This window comes from Ambystoma mexicanum, chromosome 13 (assembly GCF_040938575.1).
Source record: "Ambystoma mexicanum isolate Mex_15411 chromosome 13, UKY_AmexF1_1, whole genome shotgun sequence".
In the NCBI taxonomy this organism is placed as follows: domain Eukaryota; kingdom Metazoa; phylum Chordata; class Amphibia; order Caudata; family Ambystomatidae; genus Ambystoma; species Ambystoma mexicanum.
In genome coordinates, this window is record NC_090938.1 from 166,515,609 (window position 1) to 166,523,056 (window position 7,448).

A 7,448-nucleotide genomic window follows, 5' to 3' on the forward strand; every position below is an offset into this window, starting at 1 on the left:
ACAAATAAATGCAGTTAGGTCAGCTTGACATTTGCTTTGTTGCTAAAAACTCCAAAATGCCTATACACAACACTTCTCAACATTCAAAATCTTGTTTGGTGCTAAAATTCATGTAATCTAATGAAGCATGGCGAATATATAAAGTCCTAAAGTGTAAAGAACAAAACATTTCCTCAGACAAACTGGATTGTCTATAAACTGACAGCCCCTGTCAAAATCTGGGTGCAGTACCCTGGGCTACCTGTGAATGACAGCTGTCAGATGAACTCCTGATGAAACTTCAAAGTATTTAAACTAAAAGTCTGCCGGATTAGCAAACATAAAAGGATTGTTGCTAAAAGGAATACAGATCTTAGTGTGTTTTTGATCCCACAGATTTAAAGCTAAGAAAGTAATGTATTTATGTCACTTGAAGCACCAAGTTTGGTTTTTGCTGGATTTTTAATTAAGAATAAACTAGCCTGGCTGAGCTGCAACCCATTGGAAGTGGAAAAACAGGGTTCTTCCAAGGGTAGAGGAAATCCTCTCAGCAGAAACTCACTGGTAGATGATAATTGTGGGTTAGCCCAGACTTTTGTCTACAGAAAGAAAATGAACAATGGCAGAGCTTCAGCCCAGGAAATGGAGGTGTGAAAGGGGTCATAAACTGCTCCTGCAAGGAACTCCCCAAGGGAGGTGGATGCTCCTGGACTGCAGGGAGAGACAAATGGCCGAACCATTTGCTGTTAAGCATGAACAATGAACAATTTTTAAAGACTCCTAAGTTATGATTCAAAGTAATGAAAAATATAAAAATGACATTTCTGCTAGTCTAATTTTTGGCTGTACGTTTTAAGAGGCGGTATAACCGTGTAACATGTTCTGGACAGGATGGCAATATATGTGGTTTTATGTGAACTGTGTTAATGCTAAAACTGTAAACCTTTACACACACCCCCATGGTAAACACACACATTTGTGGAAAGTTTCAGAAAGTTTGGAAATTGTATTCATAGCGCAAAGGACAACAATCTGTAGAAAGGTGAAACAAGATCCCACAGCTGCAGGATTTTGAGGAACAGATGCTACATAAAATATGGAATCTTTGTGTGTGATTTGTGTAGAGGTGACCAAAGTAGAAATATGTATTTAGGATCAAATCCGATTTTGAGACCAGTAGCTAAAGGGAGGTCTCTAAGGACTGTAAAGCAAACCATAAAATATAACATCATCCGGCCTTTATACAATCACTCAGATGCAAGGTGGAGATGAGGTCTTGATAGAATCACAGCTCACAGGGGCAAGCTTAGTTAAGCCGGCCCATACACCCATTTTGTGATGTAATTTGAAAGTATAAATAGAGACAGCTGACAACACAAAGGGACTCACTGATCCACTCACTTTCCTGATTCCGGCGAAGCACTCTGATCCAGCATTCTACATCCAGCTTTATCCTTCCAGATCCAGATGCCAATACTCTTGCCAACAGTAGAAGAACTATTGACTTTCAGCAAGGCCTATAATCTTTAAACTTATACTCACAACCCAGTGAAGCGCTGTGGTGTGAGAAGGCCCTTTTGAACCAGTATCCTGAAACTTTCTGGCTTGCTACCGTAAGGCTTGCCTGAGGAACTTAATCCAGCTGATTGAAATACCCACAAACAAGAAGGGCAGATCTTGTGCAAATCCAGTGACCGGCCTAGCTGATCCAGTCCCGCGCCTGATGTGCTGTCCTTCCAGACAGAACCAATCCAAGACCAGAACTGACGGTCCAATTTAATAACTTATTCTGTGAGTTTTAATAGGAAGAACAGTGACCCATAACACATCTGCATTATATGATCCCAATCTCAAACCCATCCTATCTGTAATTCAGAACCATAGTATTGCTAGAACTATCTTTGTGCTGACTCTTTTCTCATCTGTGTTATTAAACCCCAACTTCTTATTGATTTGATTAAGAAAAGTAAATACCAGGAAGAAGTAGAGTATACACAATGGGCGGGTTACGCTGATCACGTGACTGTAAAATCCATCTGTGTCATTCGCTTTTTCATAGTTATAATCTAGTGTAATCAAACCCATGTGTCATTTTCAAAAGTGCATTTCTGTTTTCTTTTCTCACGCCTATTCTTCAAAAATGCCACTTACTAAAACCTCTATAATCCCCTCAGTTTTTCAGATAGATGTGTAATTTCAACTCCTACTTGTCCCTAACATCCTTAACTATCCATAAAACCCATTCTGAAAGGTTTTCACACGTGTGAATTAGCTTTAAATTATTTCCCACTTGGACTTTGAGATTTCAAATGTTTTCTTTTGACTAAATCATTGTTTGTGATTGTGTGCAACTATTCAAAGCGGCTCCTATAGGAATTTATAATAATTTAAGTATTTTTGACCACATTTGGTGTTTTTGCTCAGTCAATTTCAAAGACAATTTCAAAGCAACTCTGACAGCTGAAAAGTCTATTCCGTTTTTTTCTCTTGTGTTGAAGGGGGAAGGTGGGAGTGACATTCTGTTTGATTTGTGCTATGCTTGAATACCTGCTCTCTCCTCACATCTATTTAATTGCCTATTGGGGGGTTGAGGGCTTGAGGGGTGTTGCAGGGGGAACCTCTTACCATAGTGCCATCTGTTCCAAACCAAAAGTATTCTTTTCTGTGCTGCAATTGTTTTTGTGCCCATTACTTGATTCCTAGTGCATTAAATATATTGTTCAGTGTTCTGTCACCCCATTGGTGATTGTTGTTTACCTTTAAAAAATGTATTGTGATTTAAATACTAAATACATAAATAAATATTTACCTTTGCAAACCAGCCTGATTATGGGTTCAGTGTGACGGGGGGGTGGAGGGGTCTCAGGAGAAGGGCTTGATATGAGTGATACATCGTTGAGAATATTGAACTTATAGATAAAAATAAATAAGGGTTTCATTTGTGCACTACATGCTGGGCGTGACTTGGGTGTGTGCCGGATTGAAATCACTTACAATGACATATTCCAAACAAATATTTTGTCAGACCATCCCCCGATACACATTTTGGGGAGAATACATTATAAAATGAAAAAGTTCTTGTGAAAGCATTAAAATGTTGTTTTTAACCTATGTGTATTCATTTTCTCATAGAGCAAAAAACTATGCTCTTCATTTTATATAGTCACTCCTATGGGAACATTGATTTGAACCATAGTCCTTAGACGGCATGGCCATAGGTGCTATATAACTACCAATAGTAATAGCAATCACATCAGGCTAGAGGTTGGGAGTGGGAAAGAAAATACCGTGTGTAGTTTGCGATTTTGGGGTGGGTTGGGGAGCCAATTACGGGTAGAACATTTTTGGTTTGTTTGAGGAAGACCGCAGGAATCTCACGAGATTACAGCAGTGGCACTGCAAGATACACTCAGAAGAAAATATGCGTCACACGAAGCAATGAGTGAAAGGGGGTAATGGAAGAGAAAAAGCAATTGAGTGGAGTGAGGGAACCAGAAAAAAGAAGGGGGATGCATGTTGAGAGCCTGTGGAAGAAATTTTAATTCAAATAATGTTTCCCATTAGCGCAGGAATCTGCAAACCACTACTCTACCACAGGCCTTTCTGTTATTGGAAGTTATTACTGTAAAATTATCATGGGAATAGGGAGTTAGAAAAACAGGTTTAACATCTGCAATGCCTACATCTACTGGGCAGGGGGCAATGGGTGTTTGGTAACAAAGTAATGGTTTAACATGGCCAGTGGCCAGGGCTAGAGAAAACAAAAGAGAGATTTTGAGGCAACACGTACAGAGGACACAGCCGAAGGCCATAGCTAGTGAGAACTCAAGAAACTATGCAACATATACGGCCTTAGCCACTAGCCACGGCTAGTGAGACCTCAAGAAACTATACAACATATACGGCCATGGCCACCATGGCTCAAGCCATGGCTAGTGGGCCCAAAAGAAAATTATTGGTACAACATGTGCAGTGGCCGCAGCTGAAGTCCATGGCTAGTGGGCCCTGTGTAAATTAAGGTATAGTAAAACCCTTGAAATTTGGTAAAACAAAACATTTGTTAAGACAGAGTTAAGGTGATCACATTTAATTCAAGAAAACCCCTGAAATTCAGCACTTGTATTTCAATCAAGTCCGCCTTGGAGAACAAAAATGCATCACATGAATCAAACAGTGATAGAGGGTAATGGCCAGGGAGCAAAAAAGCAATAGAGAGGCGTGAAGGGACCACGGAAAGCAGAGGGGGCACTTGGTGAGTGCCTTTGAGGACAGGGAAGAGTTTGTGATTTTCAAGCTTTATCAGGGGAATACCGCTGAAATCCCACAGGCATGGGTAGTTCAATGCAGCTGTATGTGTAGTTCATTGCCATTAACAGCAAATGTCGGGGGAATATTGCGGAAATGGGGAGAGTGTGAAAAAAAGTAATTGTTCATTGGGTTGAAAGTACCTGATTGAGACAAATATATGTAAGATATTTGTAAGATAATATAGTATGTATGTACAGAAGTACAAACATAATAATAGAAATAAATAGAAATAGAAACAATCGAAACCTGATTGTTTGGCACATCTTAAATGTACAGATTTATATATTAAGTTGAACTTATTAAAAAAATAGTATGTGCACATATTGTTTCCTAAATGAGATGAGAAGTTTTATAAAACACATATAAAACAAATAACTTGTACGTATTGTTATATATTCTAAGCATGGGTATTATAAAAAATATTATTAATACAAAATTACATATATATTTAGAAAAGAAATTATAGAATTTGGGGATATTGTAGCATAAATTACTAAAGGGACTTTCTCCAAGAGAAACACCAGAGCACGTCAAACCGCAAGACCCACTCATAGACATCTCTTTGATCAGCTCATTGTTACGAGGAGAAGGAACCTCTGGGTTACTCTGCGTAAACAAACATGATCATCTTCGGATCGAGTTGTACTTCCCTCACGCACTAACTCTGCAAAGAGTAACTATCAAAAATGTCTGAGATGCCATAGATACCAACTAGAATATGCCTATGTGATCTCTGGTCGGGCTAGTGCTAGAGAAAGATGCCCGCATTCTGGAGGGCTGTAGAGGGCCATAGACCAGCACCATGTGACATCATTGGCGTACCGGAAACGGTATGGATTGCATTCCTCACTCAAACCCTAGGAAATGGAGGGACTGCTTTAACGATGCCACACATCCAATCGGTTAAATGGCACTACAGCAAGGGTCCTCTTGACATCCTGAAGCTGATCACGGGAAGCAACGCCTCCAGAGCTCTGGGGCCGTATGGAATTTGCAGGTAATTGATTAAAGAGGATGCCGTTCACTGGGCCACTGCATTTGACTGGCTCTTCCATTAGATTGAAGAATGCCAACTCATTCCACCTTCATGGCACAACAGTATTATATTGTCCATATATGGAAGAAGGGCAGCCACGCAGAGCCGGGTAATTATGGCCTGCTGGCGATGCTAGACGCTTGGTCCTAGATCTTCTCTCGCTTATTGTTAAGTGAGCTATGGAACTGGCCAGAAGGTGCTGATCTTATCCCCTTAAATCAAACATCCTTCCAGAGTGGATTAAGTACCACAACAAACAGCCTTGCATTCACAACAGCCATCCAACAGGCATGGGCATTCGTGGAAGGTCAGTCTATGTGGTATATACAGTGCAGCCTTTGACTCCGTGAGCTGGGGTGGGATTTGGAAAAAAACGATCAGACTGGAAGATCCCAGCTGGCTTGCTCTCAAAGATTATCGCTCTCCATGAGGGTACCTGTGTCAAAATTCGTCTGGACCAGACTGGGGGATGTGAATTTGGATCCCCACTTACCAGGGATTAAAGCAGGGATGCAACTTGGCACCCCTCCTTTTTAACCTGTATCTAGCTGACATGGGAACGGCATTGAGCAATCCTACCTCGATTGCGCCAAAGCTGGGTACCTCACTACTGTTGTGGACTTGGTACGCAGATGATATAGTATTGATGGGCCTCACTCTGGCTGGCCTGCAAGCCTCCTTAAATAGCCTGAAGACCTTTTCGGGTGTCAATTCCTTGGTTATTAACATCAATAAGACCAAGGTTATGGTCATGGTTATGAATGGGAGCCCATTGGAGGTGGTTCATTAGTACAAATATCTTGGAATCCTATTTGACCATAAATTATCCTGCTCTCATCATTTGGAACATCTTAAATTGATAGGTGCCCAGGTTATCGGGCACTTGAAGAAATTGGCTTGCAAGGGCGGGGGTTACTCTGTGGGCATTCTGGCGCAATTATATTCAGCCAAACTCCTGCTTATTTTCATGTACACAGTGGAAAGTTGGGCTAACATCACAGAACTGTCTAAATTGGAGGGTGCACTGCTGAAGAAGTTGTTCCGACTTCCGACGCATACACCGGCAAAAATGATTTACTTAGAAATGGGTATGATTCCGTGTGTGGTGAGAGCTCAGCTCTCTAACCTTAACGCCCACAGGAAATTGGCCAATGCTCAAATTGGTAGTTTAAACCATCTCATGTTTGAAGCTGCACTGACCAAGGGCCCCTATGTGCCCCCCAGCAATTTGGCTAAAATCATCTCTCCCTCTGTTAGCTGGCATGCTATGACTTTGTGGTATAATTTAAACTTCAATTTCAAAGTTATAAATCTGAGATGAGAAAGAAGGTTATTGCATTTTACAGTGAGCTGCAAACCAAGGAACTCCAGACTAAGAATAACTGCTCTCAGTTCCTCAAATACATTATGTATAGAGAGTGCCTACCTGGCTACATATATCAGTTTCTGGGAAACTCTCTGGTTTGGGATTACTTGAGGCTAAAAATGAAAGCGGTTACAACCTTTGAAACGATTGGTGCTTGGACTAACATCCTGTGAAACCAACGGTGTTGCCGTTAGTGTGGAGATTCTTTTCTGGAAACGGTTAGACACTTATTGATGAATTGTGACACCCTGAGTGAACTGAGGTCGACTGCCTTGAAGCCCGCCAGAATTACTAACACTTTCGGGGAGGAAGAGCTATGGTCCATTTTGATGAATGCCAATGACGAGTCTTGCATTATATTCTTCACCATCTAGTGGAGAAAGATAGCATAGACCCTGAAAACTCCTGGTGTGCCTTAAGTGGGCTGGATCAGGTGTCCTTAGCCATTGTGTGGGAAGATAGCCAATTACCGAACTTGTTAACCTTGGATGAGATATCGGTGACCTGCCTCTGTGATTACGGCTGCAGGGGTTCGACAGAGGGACGGTGCGGTTTATGCTGTGTTGGGTCTGCCAAGTCATGCTGCAAATGGGGGAATTGCCATCTGTCTAATTTTCTTTTATTTGGGAGGCGTGACCAGCACAAGGGATTGTGTCCTAGTAGAGGGGATCTGTGGGAAGTGCAGTGGGATGTAGATGTGATTTAATTATTTTGCACGTGTTGAAAGGTTGTCCTTGGTACAGCTGTATAACACCTTAA